Source organism: Callospermophilus lateralis, chromosome 10 (assembly GCF_048772815.1).
Source record: "Callospermophilus lateralis isolate mCalLat2 chromosome 10, mCalLat2.hap1, whole genome shotgun sequence".
NCBI lineage: Eukaryota > Metazoa > Chordata > Mammalia > Rodentia > Sciuridae > Callospermophilus > Callospermophilus lateralis.
Genome location: NC_135314.1, coordinates 116396454 through 116411459, shown reverse-complemented (window position 1 = coordinate 116411459; position 15006 = coordinate 116396454).

Below are 15006 nucleotides of genomic sequence, written 5' to 3'. Positions count from 1 at the left end.
AAAAGTATAATCTCATTATATATATTTTAGAAATTGATAGAATACAATATTCCATAAATATTATTAAAGGCAAATAAAATTATGTGAGAAGATAGTTGTAATTCACAAAACTGATGTTTTAATGTATACAATGTTCCTCTTGATTTAGGAGAAATGAGACAAATTTTTCAATAGAAAACCTCTGAGTATAAATAATAATATAACACTTAATATTATTTCAAATGGTCAGCAAACAACATGTAAAGTGTTTCAACCTCACTAGCAACAAGAGAAAGATCTAAGAAGCAATAAGATACCAGAGGATAATACTGAAAATGTTAAATATATACATATTATATATTATACATTATACATTGTATATATGCAGACCATCAAGTGGGATTCTTAAGTAGTAAAGGCTTTATAAGATCATTTGACATAAATAGATATATAATTTAAATAATTGTTCATTGCAATGGTAGGTATATCATAAGGGAATTAGTATATCACTATGAAAGTCTAAGCAGGTGTAAAAAGAAAAAAAATCTATATTTACTAATTTTAGAAAAAGCTGTAAGGTATTTACAACATCAAGGATAGAATAATATTTGCTGTTTTACATCTTTTGTGGAAAAAAAGCCCTGTATTTCTATGGATATTATGTAGACATGCAACCCATTTTTAAACATTCTGGTAGGATGTGTAGCAAAATAGAATTTTTATATCTGGGAAAGGAAATAATTTGGGTTGAGGTAGTGTCCAAATAGAAAATTGATAATGTATTATTTAAATACTTTAATATTAGGATATATTAATCAATATTATTATATGGATCTTAATTTAAAATGAAAGCACCATGGATAGAATCAAAAATAAAGGTCAAATATTCAAAATAAAATTTAGTGGGGTGCAATTTACTCTAACCCTGAGGAGAAAAAAAATCCCCTAATCCTGACAGCAAAATATGTAAGGCCTTAATGTTATAAAAATGTCAGTGCTCTGTTTAGTCTTGACAAAGGGTCTACATATAGGTAGTCACAGAAAATTTAGGTGTGGGCACACTAGGTCTTCATGTCTGTTTCGCTGTTCTTGAGTCAGTTCCTGCTAGCTCAGGCTGTTAGGGAGTATTTAGTGAAACAGGCATTTCTTCCTGGAGAAGAAAATTCTAATGATGCCTTAGTACAAAGAGCACTGGGAATTAGAAACAAATGCCTCAATACGAAGTTAAGAGTTCCTGCACTGGCACACCAACTCCTTAGTGTGCTAGAACCATATATAATGGCTTTGGTTTGTCATCTCTAGAAAGCTGGGGCTCTGTTTAGTTACGCTCCATAACAAACAAGCCCTCACCTACTTATTTGCACAAATTGGAGTATAAAAATTATTTAGTGGGTTAAATTGTCCATATTTAATTATAGAAACTTAGAATTTAATCAGGCCCAGTATGTGGGGTGAACGGTGTAAATATGGGGTGCAGGTCAGAGAGGAACACTGCGATGTGTGTGGACATAGGTTTTAGTAATCCTACAAAGAATGGAGACTGTGCAGATTAATAAAAAAAAGTAAACTGTTGGTGACTCTCTGTCTGTGGTTTATCGAGTGCTCTCTGTACAAAGGGCAAGGAGTGAGGAAATGCAGGAGAGTTTACCTGTCCAGGGGAAGCTACTTCTTCTAATAATGAGAATCAAAGAAGCCATGTTAGGTCTCAAAAAGCCCTTTAACCTCCTCCAAGTGGTATTTTAGTTTTCCCTTTGCCATCTTCTATTAACACAACTTTAATCAGCATACAAACTGAGTAGTTTACAATTAACACTATCATTAGTGTGTGTGTGGGGGGGGCGTGGTATTGAGGATTTAACCCAGGAACATTCTGCCTCTAAACTACACACATAGCCCTTTGTAAAATTTCATTTTGATTAATATAGAGTCTTGTTAAGTAGCTGAGGTTGGCCTAAACTTGCAGTCCTCCTGCCCCAGCCTCCTGAGCAGCTGGGATTTCAGGAATGTGTCACTACACCAGTCAAAATCAATTATTTTTTTACTCTGTGAATGATGTAAAATGTAAGCTTTAATAATTTACTAGTACTTCCTTGACCTATTTTGTAATAAGACTGATTTTAGGGAATTACTGTTCTTCAAAATTAATTGATTTTTAAATTTTTGATCTTTCCATGTGTAATCACTAGTTTCAGTAAGGTATCCAGACAACTCTTGGTAAAAACTTCATGATGGTTTAGGTCACAATTATTCAGTGTAATAAATTCTCTGAGTAGACAAAGTTACTAGGACATTATGTATTAAAAATTGCATAGCAACATTCTGGTAGGATGTGTAGCAAAATAGAATTTTTATATTTATTTATAAGTCAAATTATCAATTAATTTAAGGTCTGCATCTTATCAAGAGAAAGAATGATAACCCAGCCTCAGCTTCTGAAATTCCAGAAAGCACTTAATGTATCTGAAATAAATAATAGAATCAAAAGCATGGTATTTATTTTCACTCACTTAAGAAAAAATAGCTAGGTAATTAGTTCCTCATAAAACCTTTTAAACAGAAAGAAAAAAAAAGATGGTATTTTGTCTTCAAAGGAAACTTAGGGAAGTAAGCTTTGAATCAATTTCTTTTTGAAAGCTGAGCTAAGTGAATTCTATTCTCAACTTCAGCTGTGCTGTGGGAGAAAAGGAAAAGCTGCCATCTGAAATGAGGTCAAGTTCATGACTGGCCCAAAGGCAACTGTTCTCAAGTATGAGTTTCATTCCTGCACCTGCAATACGATAGTGCCAGCTCTGCTGCCTCGCCTGCCCAGCTGTCCTGTCTGTCAGATGCCTAGACATAGCTTGTAACTACTCCACATCTGAGAGTTAGCCCAAGACAATGCAGGGGATGGCACTGCATACTTGATCTTGATTTACATCACTGATGGCCCACGGGCACAATGTATTTTATTTAGGACGCTCCAATATGTCAAAGATGGCTCTGGAGCAGGTGATCCCACAGAATTCGTGACCATGTGACTTTGTAATGCAGTCCACACTTGGTCTCTTTCAGGAGCACTTCAGAAGGGCATATGCTGTCTTTGACGATTAATGATTTCTGCACGATGAAAAATGAATTTAGAAGACACCAAATGATTAAGTCATTCATCTTGTGAAAACTAAATATGCTTCATTACAAAGTTCTGTTCAAGAATAATAGAAATATCAGAGTCTAGCCATATCTGAATGTGTTTACCTCAAAAACATCCACAGGGTTGACTTGTCTAGGATGAAAGACCAGTGTATGGCAGTGACCCCTGCTGTCCTAAAAGGTACACAGCCATGAGTGAAAAATTGTCTCTTTGGGGTACTTATGATGAAAATCCATTAGTTAACTTGTTGTTGAATTAATCATTTACTCTTTAAGATCTACTGTTTTCCTAATTGTTGTCAAGGCGGCCTCTGCCTCGCCTAGACCTTGGGTTCCTTAGGTATCAGCATCCTGGAACTTTTTTTTTACATTTGACTTTATTGGCTCTCTCCCTACTTGTATTGCCCTCCCTTGGTGTTGGAGACTTAGAATCATCCTGGCTGGTTTCCAACTGTTTGATTGCTTTCCTCTCTCTCCTTCACTAACACTTCTTCCTCTTTTACTAATAAATGAGGACATCTAAGAAGTGGGGACTCACCAAGGTTCTACAACATCCTTCTTCCTTCACTACGGTTTCTTTCTAGATCATTCAGTTCGTAAGATTGCTTAACAGTCCGAACTCTTCCACCTCCCATGTCCATTTGTCAATCTCCAATTCCCTTGTAGTGTTGTCTCCAGAAATCACCAAGGAACTTTCCTGTGACCTTCAGTTGCTCAAACATCTGAATTTAGTTAACTGAAGATTCTTCCTGCTTATTTTTCTCTCTGCTACTTTTCTCATCTCTAACGACTTCTGTATATGAGATGTTTGGATTTAAGAAGTTCCATTTTCCTGGGATACATGTTCCAGAAAAAATGTCTGCTTCCTGTGGCTGGGAGATGCCTTCTCTCTGTATTTTGTGTTCATCATTTCTCTTCTCTATGGCTGTGATTATCTCCTTGTCTATTGCTCACTGAGCTACTCTGCAGTGCTGGTTATTATAGAAGATGGAGAGAGAGGAGGGAGGGAGAGAGGGGAGGGAGGGAGACAGGGGAGGAAGGGAGAGAGGCCTTTGAGGTAAAAGAAGGTCATATAAAGTGAGATTGCACATATCTGCAGCTTGTGATAGCAAGGCTATTTCTAGCTTGTACACTGAATAAAAACATGCTTTTTGTCCACTTTGAAAACAACTTGAGAAATGTCTTTCCACTCTGCATACATTTCTGAGCCTGACACTTCCTGTGCAGCATGGGATAGAGCCTCCTCTCCATTCCTACCTGGCTGCCAAGCTTTTCCTAAACCACTTCATTACATTTACATCTAGGCCATGTTGACACAAGGTAAGCTCACACAAAAACTGTATATCGAATGCACAACTCATGATCAATGGATTAGTACAGTCCGTTTCCCTCCCTGACTAGTACTGAAGGAGCCCCAAACCTTCTTGCCTACACTTATCCATGGAAAGTCTTACTCTCTGTTGAAACGAGCAAAAGTAGAAAAAAAAAAATGCTGTGTTGGGTCTGCTCATTTGAGAGACATCGGAAACATAGTACTAGTGGACTCTATTAAACAGAAATTTTCAGAGCAGTGGTTACCGACCTACTCTGCCTCCCGTGGGGTGTCAGAGTGCTGTATTATGTTACTTGTCAATTACAAAAAAGAAAAAAATAGCATGAAAGTTGTTCAAAGTGACATAATGGTGATTATTTAGTTGGATTATCTTAGACAAAATATTCACAGAATAATCTTTTAGTAATTATATGCACTCACACACACACACACACACACACACACACACACATACACACAAATATCTTTCCAAACTACTGCCTAAAATGTAAGAGCCCCATCTTTCACATACAGCACAGTGAGTTTATGTTTTGAGAGCTCCCTCTTTTCAGCTTCAGCCTGGTTAACCAATCTTGGTAACTTTCCCTCTAGAGAAGACCTTTCATTATGTAATTTAATGAACTAATGCAATGTCAATAATCAGTCTTTAGAGGCTTCTATTTATATTTGAGAGAATATGATAGTCTTTCATAACTTATATGAAAAAGTCAGATTTCTATTCATTCATTCATTCACTATATCACAAAATCATTTATTTTCATTAAATATGAGATTATCCAGTAACACTTCAAATACATTCTGATTTATAGAACTACTGAAACATGTAAGACTTTAATCTTATCCCAGCAGAGTGAGCCTTGATTTAAAATGGCCTCAGAGTGCTGATTTAATTAACATTCACAAATTTGGAAAATAGCAAAATGGCATAGCCCTTCAGCGGTTCAACACTAAAAGTGTGAGTTGCTATTTGAGCAGGAAAATAGACTCAAATGGTATTTCATTTCCCTTTAAAGAACATCATGGTTCCTTGTGAGACTGTGGGCTGTCTTTTATAGTTTGATCAGGGGAGGGGGCTCTCCCACTCCTCTTATTCAACATTTCAGTGTTCTTCCTTGCAGTAGGAACTATCCTCAATACACAACTATATGTCACTTTGTAATTAATGGCTGCATTTTTAAAGGATGTTAGTATAAATTAACTTCTGAAATCCAGATACGCAAGGTCAGGAAGTCTCTATAATTCACGAAAAAGAAATGAAGAGAACAGGCAGAGTCTTCATAAAAGACAGCAGTTAACAATATTTCTGTCAATGTGTCAAAACACTCAGAGATGGACTGAGGTTATGTTGTAACATTGCAGGCAGGAGATGCGTCCTTTGACTGACTTCTCATCTTTCTATCCTTACAGGGCCATGGTGGAAGCCATTTGCTGTGCCAGAGTACATCACTCCCTCCCACCCTGTCCTAAACCACCAGGGCAGTGGCTGCCTACAGAGGTAGTAATCTCAGGGCTCAACAGAGACACTAGGTAGGGAGCTTCTGAGAACCTAGGAAGGATGGAAGGACACTAATCTATCACCCTGCTTTCCCACGGGGATGTGGCACTAGAGACCTGGAGGTACAACACCTTCATTAGGTCTTCCCAAATTGTGGCCACCATGACAAACTGGACAAAATATTGGATCAACCGTCCAGAACCTCATCTTGTCACATCCAGTAACAACCTTCTCATCTTCCCATGTCATCATTCCTGATGCCACAGTTATACCAACAGAACCCAAGCCTTGGTTCCTAAGTGACACCTGAAACCCACCACATGGAGGGGGCAGGCAGAATTGTGCTGTATTAACTTAACTGACGGTAAAATGTCACGTTCACAACTCACAAAATTTTAGTGGTCTGATGCTTCAACATATCACACTTCTTTGACAACATGGGGCAACCCAGCGACAAGGATAAATCAAGGACTTCATTAATTCTCCCTTTGTGACTAATATGGGGGGGAGACTGAACTTACACAACCATGCCAACAGTGAGACAAAGCTGGTAAATGCTGATGCCTCCATACCTATCAATGGGTATTTGAGCAGTTAAATAGAGGAAGGCATGCTGTGTGTTCCTGAGGGCCATTCAGAGGTGACCCGAACACAGGATGAGCAATGTCATATCTGGAAACTTAAGGATGGTGGATCTTACATGATGGACATCCTGAGGTTACCCCTAGATATCATCCCTGGGGAAGAGTACACCACTGGGCTTGCAGACTAAAGCAGTAAACCAGGCATATAAGGGATCTGCCAGGAGGTTTCAGTGATTCAGTATTTATATCTTTTATGAACTCTTTGACACCATACATAAGCATTAGTGCTTATGAAAAATGATAATAAATCTGGCCTTTGACTATAGCAGATATGCTACCCCTATTACCACCGCCTTATAACTTTTCATGCATTCTTCAGCATCCATGAAAATGTAGATTATTTATTTATCTTACAGAATTTCTGTCGACTTCCTTGTAGGGCAACTGGGAGGAGTGTGTTACTTCCAACACCTGCAGCTGGACCTAGATAAACATCTACGGTATTATAGACATACAAAGTGAGGATACCCAGAGGCAGGCCCCCCAGCTGCAGTTAGTGGGATGGCCTAAAGGATCCTCCTTTGACTTCTTTGGCAACTTCTTGCCTGGATTGTGTTGTTGGGCTCCTGGGTTAGGTCATTGCTTCAGGGAGGCCTGATCGTCCTGCTTGTGGTAGTCGCCTTCCTGGACCTAATGAAATGGAGTCCATGGCTCAGTGATGTGGAACTGAGATTATATCAGTCAGGTGCTACCCCAACCCAAGGAGACAAACCTCCACCTTCAGGTCCAGGGTAGTAGGTGGGCAGATGTAATGGATTAGCTTTGCTAAGAGGGCATCGTGTGTTGGACGGTGGGCTCAGGACAGTTCTCTGGGCAGCCATCGACCAAGGCGAGTCTTCTCTCTTTCTCACTTGTAGTTTCCTACTTGTAGTTCTCAAGAATAGGTAGAATGTGCTGGAAACATAGCATATGGGCTGCGGGTGGATATCCAGAATATCCCAGGTTCTGTCCTAGTCCCCTTTCCCCTAGAAATGTACTTCAATGTCTTTCCCAGATAAGTCACGTTACCCCAGATGTATAGCCCAGGGTAGGCTACTCTCTGGCTAAACTCGGCTGTAATGCAAGTTTGGTGCATGGGACAAGGCTCCCTTCACCCTGGGTAGCTTTGCTGATCATTGGGTAAATAACTTTCTTTGTGTCCTAGGTTTCTGTTGTCCCTTGCTGCTCATCTGTAAATAATAAATCTGCTTTTGGTGCCTTGTGTGTATGTGGTATATGTGGGTGCTTGGTCTCACCAGGCACTACTGCACAGTGAACCTGCCTGAGAGTGACAGTTAAGCCCAATTCAGATGACTAGTTGAAAATCAAATGAGTGTTGGGACACAAAAACGCACAACATGTGTTAATGATGGCTTCATTAAGTCCCAGAACCTTCCATTTCCCTCTCCTCATTGTGTAGCCCTTTTGTTTTGATGACATTGACCCAGCTCCAGTTGTTGGAGCACTGGCTCGTCTAAGCCAACGAGTTAACAGCCGTTCTCACTGATAAATTGTAAAAAGGTATCATAAATTATAAAATAAGTGAAATGTCGTTAAACATTCCGTAGTTTGTCACACAGATCTGTCACTCTTAAACAAGTGGGGGCTGTTCCCATTTTTTTTCCTCTGGTTGGCTTTCCATCAGTGTACAGGCAATGATGGACAGCATCCCATAATATACTACACTTCATTCTTAGGGTACTTCACTCTTAATAGTCACTATGGAATTACAATATCTTAATTTGTTCAAACTAGCAAGAACAAAATGTGAGCCATTCTATTGAGAGGAGTTTGGAAGAGACAAAACTAAAAAAAAAGAAAAGCCATTTTACTGGGGCAAAGGTGAACAGTGGTAACAAAAGCTACTATATATTTGATACATGCTACTTGACAGGGGATTTATATGTGAGAGTTTCTGACTAAGGCTTACACTGATTTGGTAATATCTACTTTATCATTATAATTTACATGGGAACAAACTGAGACTCCTTTTGTTCAAGTTTATGCACTCAACAGGTAGAATCTTACAATTGAATAAGAAATTGTTTTGGATTGAATCAATGCTTTTTATCCACTTCAATACGTTTCTTCCACAAATTGATTTTCAAAAAAATTACTGAAGAGCTGCTCCATTTAAGACAGTGTTCCAAAGAATGAGACTTATGAAAGATCATTAAATATATTTTCTGACAGCCGAGGACATTCCATCTGTAGAGAGAAAAAAGATTGCAGGAGTAAACAAAAGCACATAGGAATAATTAACTTGAGGAAAAATAAAGAATAAAAAACAGAGTCGCTGATCAGGAACCAGGAATCCTAACTCTGAATCTTGGACTATATCAAAGAGAAAGTTCCGTTTCAGCTTACACTAAAAGAAAATGAACACTGTCATAGACACTGAGAGGTAGACAAGCCAGTCTTTGCAGCAGAACATTTGTGAGTTAATGCATGAAGGTAGTAAAATTTACAGCATATAAAGGGCAGACCTATGATAGTCTGGGCATGGCCACAAAATGAATAGTAAGAATGGAGGTTAGGAAGAAAGTGTATATAGCCTGATTTTCGTTGTCCAGCTAGTGCCAGTTTTAGATCTTTGGACTTGTGTAGTATGTATAGATTTTTTTTCTTTTCTTTTTTGGGGGGATATAAGGAATTGAACTCACTGAGCCACGTTCCCAGCCCTATTTTGTATTTTATTTAGTTTCATTGAGTAATTTAGTACCTCTGCAGTTGCTGAGGCTGGCTTTTAACTTCCAATCCTTCTGCTTCAGCCTCCCGGGTCTCTGGGATTACAGGTGTGTGCCACCTTGCTCAGCTTATATAAATATTTTATGTGATCCACACAATGTTTTGCAAATATTCCAATGATTGTCATTTTGGTTCAGTCCCATAGTATTGTCTGATGATATAAAACTTCACTCATCTACAGTGTACCCGACTGGAACCTAACAAGGACCTTAAAGCCAAAGTGAAAACTAGGAACAGTATTCTATAAAATGTGTATGAAAGGTATGGAAAAGACATCATGTGAACATCTTTTATGTAGATAACCTGAGGTACAGTTTAAGGGATAGGGGGGCTACCGAATAAATTGCCTTTAAGGAAGCTGGTTAGGATCTCATTATAACATGGATTATTATTATTATTTTTTATAATAAAGCCATGATCTAGACTAGTGGGAAGTAGGAATGGAAAATGTAAGGTGACTTTAAAAATCTGCAGAATAGACTGAAAAAGGACTTTCTGTTAGTAAATTAAAGGAATGAACAAAATAAATATCCTTCATTGAGAGAACCCCTAAATGAGGAAAAATTGCATGCATACGAACACCATCAACAACTGTTGGTTTTATAAGTGAGGATATTTTTCATGGGTAGTATGGATTCTATCAATGAATCAATGTTAGCAGTAATTGTGTTAATTAATATAATGTGGAGTTGATGGAGCTTATGACTTTAAATTGCCATTTTAAAAGAAACAAGCAGTTTCCACTTTTGGGGTTTAGGCATTGGGGTTTACATTCAGGACAAACTCCTTTTAATATTATCAGTTGTTTAATGTTTTACATGAATTTTAGTTTTACATGAATGAGGCAAAAAATGCCACCATTTGATGGAATTCTTCATCTAAATTCTCACTCAAAAATAACACAAATAAAGTGACCTAAGGCTGGAATATGGTGTCTTTTTGTATAAAAGTTTGGTGTTTTTTTTCATAATTAGGTAGAAAATATCTTTCCCTCTATATATCTATATTTAGAATATGCTCAATTTAAAAAGAGGAATGTTTTTCCTCTTACATATGTAACTGTGAGTTTAGGTCTCAGCCTTTGGTCTCAGGAGATTAAGAGAACTCATAGTGACAGGGATTTTGTCCAGTCTCTTTCCATCCCTTGCCAATATAAATAATGAAAACCAACTGTCCCAAGGACAGTAGAGTGCTACCTGGAATTGATTGTCACTTTGTGACTTGTGTGGTTGTTATCTGGGACTTAAAAATCCAGATGCATGAAAACCTATGGCCAGCTTATCTGGTTATCTTTCTCCTGAGGGCCACAGGATTTGGTGGTTCTTTATGGGAATGTGTAGTGTTTCCTGTGAAGCCAACAGATGTTCCCACCGTCAAATTCAGGAGAAAGACCCAATGTGTAATAATAAATGAAGTAACTCTTACATCAAATATGAAAATTATTACTTCTCTTCTTATGCCTTTGGGTACATTGTTCCTGAAATCAAGAGCATAGAAGTATTTTGAGTTATTGTGAGAGTGTAGTTGTGTTGGTTCCTGCCACGTGAAGTGGGACTAAGAGGTAGCAGACACCATAGCAATGTTTTCAGAAACTCAAAGATCAGGACTGTATTTGTAGACATTAAAACACAGAAATAGTCGATTATCGTAGCTCTTGAAAGTTACTCTTTTTGTCCAATACTTTTGATTTATTCACTAAAAATTAATTAATAGGTATGGACTTGTTCAGCAGTGACATAGAAAATTAGGTAGGATCCTTGAAAGAAGTCAGAAAGGACAAATAGTTTTCTGGGATTACCATGGGATAAAAGCTACCCCCAGTGCATGGGTGGTATTCAAAGGGTTGACTGGGAGAAGCTGAAGGTAGGTAAGCATACAAGGAAATGAGATGGTGACCATAGAGCAGGGCTCTGGAGAAGGAGATACAACTTGAAGAGAAATAATTTCCAGAGGTTAGTGTTGTGAATCCTCAGACCAGATATATGTTACCTTATATATAATCAAAGATATGATAAATTACTGTATAATGGTGTATTAAGAATTGTAATGCAAATTAATTGATTAATTAATTAAAAAAGAAAATGTTAATCTATAGTTTTTACTCTAAGAAGAAACTTTCCCCTTAAATACATAACTTCTAGTAAGAATTCCTATGAAACAGAACATTTTCTTTTGCAAAGCCATAAATTGAGAAAACTCAATTTCTGGTTTAAAACATATCTAAAATAGACAATAATTTAATTACCTAATTCAAAAATTTCACAACCTTGTCTTTCTGAAGCAACCTGAAGTTTAAAGTTCATGAAAATTTTAGTACTAAAATAAAAATCGGTGCTTCAAGTATGTATTTACCCCATTTTCCTAATGCCTGTGACCTGTGTGTGCCTTTCTCTGATGAAGAGATGAAAGACTTTGGGTTCTGCTTCCAACAATCTTTCTCTTACTTGGGAAGGATCAGTATTTAAATTGGGAGTGTTACTCTTGGGGCCAAGCCTCTAGCCTACTGTCCAAGCTAGCGTAAACTGGGAGGACCAGATAATATTTAAGAAATTTGAAGTTGGGATGAAAAAATTATCATAACAGGAGCTGTCCCTAAAATAGAGACAAAAAAGATTATTTTAACCAGTCTGTTTGAGTTTACAGAGAACTCAAACTTAATTATCACAGCTTTCTACCAAATCAACCTCATTACTGCATTCAGTGTGCTGTTTAATCTGACAGAAATACTTAAGCACATATTTTGTTTGCTAAGCAAATCTTACAAGGTTTATGTAGGGAAGCACACCAATGTTTATCTGCTTGCTTTTACCATTTCTTTTAAAAAGGCGAACTTTCCCATCTGTTTTCCAGATCCCTTCACTACCTGATTCAGTGAATATTCCCATTTGTCTAATAGCCATCATCTTTATCTTTACCTGCTACTTGTTCTACATTGAATTTATATTCTTAGAAAGAGGGCATGCTGAGTTGCTTCCCATTTTAGAAAATAAGCCAAACACAAACTCACTGGACAACAGTACCCTACAGTACATCATTCTTGGTATTACTTTACCTTCACAGAAAATCCTCTTCGATACAAAAGAAATGAAATATTTTCTCACAAATTATTTGCTAATTTAATAAGTACTAAATTTGCTAAAATAAATTTGTTAATTTAATGAGTCATAAACTTAGTGAGTAAATTATTTGCTAATAATTAATCTTATGTTGTATCAAGATTGTCTGGTTATACTTTGGTAACAACAAACCTGAAAATCAAAATGGCTTCTTAAAAACAAACACTCATTCCTCACTCTGGCTGCATCTTCTTCATGGGGTGGCTGTTGTTTTGCTCCCAGATCTCTTCAATCTGGGTTCTAGACTAACAGAGCTTCCTCTGAAATACTGGCTGTCATTCTGGCAAAGGGAAAAACAGAACAAAGTGAAGATGCATTGACACTTAAAAAGTCCTGTCCTGAAGGTGTATGTCACCTTGACCAAATCAGGTACCATGGGGAGCTCAGAGTTCAAGAGGGCAAAGAGTATGATGTCATGTGAGGGGCATTGCAGGCTGGTAGCAGTAATTCAATCTACCCCACCTACTATGCCTGACAGTGAACTAAGTTTTTTATTCCATACTCCTAGCCTGCTTTAATTGTAATCAACTCAATTTTACAGATCAGGAGCATGAGACTTAGAGAAGGTAAGAAGTACATTTTCACAAACCCAATGTATCCTATAAAGACACAGCTGAATTGAAGGACAGTCTTCTTGACTAGGACTCACTTTATTTTCCCACTAACTCTCTTATTCCACTAATCACCCAATATTTCTCTTTTACCACCCCATAGCTTATGATTCCATTCACTTCTTTTTCTTTTGAGAGAGAGAGATAGAGATAATTTTTTAATATTTATTTTTTAGTTTTCCGTGGACACAACATCTCCATTTTCTCTATGTGGCGCTGAGGATCGGATCGAACCCAGTGCCCCCGCACATGCCATAGCAGCACGTTACTGCTTGAGCCACATCCCTAGCCCTCCATTCACTTCTTAATTTCCATCACAATGAAAAGCATTCTGAAAACTCACTTTTCTAATCTGGGTTATTTTAGGGTTCTCAGCCACTCACCCTGACTTGTCCTCTTGCCCTCCAGCTTCGCTCCCCACTGATACCCTCATTCAACAGGAAAGAACTTCTTATAGGGACATGAAATCCTTTTATCTAAAAAAATCCTTAGTGAGTTCTTATTACTTTGTCACAGAGTGATCTTTGAAAGGTTCAGTGACGAGATGTAAAGTAACTGATGAGGAGCCTTCAAGACATTGTTTATACCTATCTCAGTAAGCCACAGAAATAAGAAACAATCTAATGAAGATTTTTAATGAATAAAGAGGTAATGGGTAAGTCACTAAAGAAAAATAAAAATGTTTTTGAAATCTTATGATACACACCATAAAATTGGTTAAGAGCCCTTGGAAACTGATTATTTCTAAGACAAACTCATAGAGGTTGGTACCTGTAACACCTTCCTTGTGGTTTGTCACTGAAAACAAAGAGGGAACATTATCTAGCTATTATTGCACATTACTCTAAAAACAGGAAAACTGTAAAGTTGAGAGTTTGAGAAATGAGGTAATCACATGAACATATGCAACTGAAAAGCGAAATAAAAACACTGCACTGCAGCTTGAGAATCAGTATTTTAGGGGTGAATTCTTTCAGGAAATACATCACAGGGTAGAAATCGTGACTTGGAACACTCCAATGCCATTCACCAATCTCTAATTTCTCTGTATAATAGTAAGTCACAGCTGATGAATCTGTGTTCCATACGACATATTATCACCAAATTATTTGAGAGTTGGATATAAATAATATGAATTGCCTTATAAGTCATTTTTTTCTTCACATTTAAAAGTATTTTTTAATTTATATTAGATCAAGCATCTGAAGGATATAAATTTACCTTCTTCTCACAATGCACATACTCTTTCTCACACAGATGCAGACAGAGGTTTTGGAGGCTGGGTGTATGGTATGTATGTCTTTTGAATTATTAGAAATAAGCTTTTGAAATTATCCAAAATAGATTATAGATTAAGAAATCTGAGGGAGGTTCTGAGTTAAAATGAAGAATTGATCCCACAGTTATATATTTACTCTGCTTATATGAACGCCATTGACCAGTCTTCACCCCTGAACCATTTGGGTCCAAATCAATATTAGCTACTCTTCTTATCTTGAAGGCTGTTTCAGAAGCAAGTGAGGGATAAGATCCCAGTTTAATCAATGGGTACCTGGGCCCAGGAGCACTTTAGAGACACACATTGACTTGCAGCTACTAGAATATTGAGATGCATAAAACAATATATTAAGGTCGGTAGAAGCAGGCGCTATATATGTTCATTAATCCACTCTTTTTTGGGGGGTGGGGGTGGGAATTCAATTCAGGGGCATTCAACCACTGAGCCACATCTCCAGCCCTATTTTTCTGTATTTTATTTAGAGACAGGTCTCACTGAGTTGCTTAGTGCCTTGCCATTGCTGAGGTTGGCTTTGAACTAGCAATCCTCCTGCCTCAGCCTACTGAGCTGCTGGGATTACAGGAGTGCATCACCACACCTGGCGTTCATTAATCCACTATTTTATACATGATTTTAGTAAGAATTTGGTGAATGGTTACTATATGCTTAAGCTTAGAGGGTAATAAAATGAGA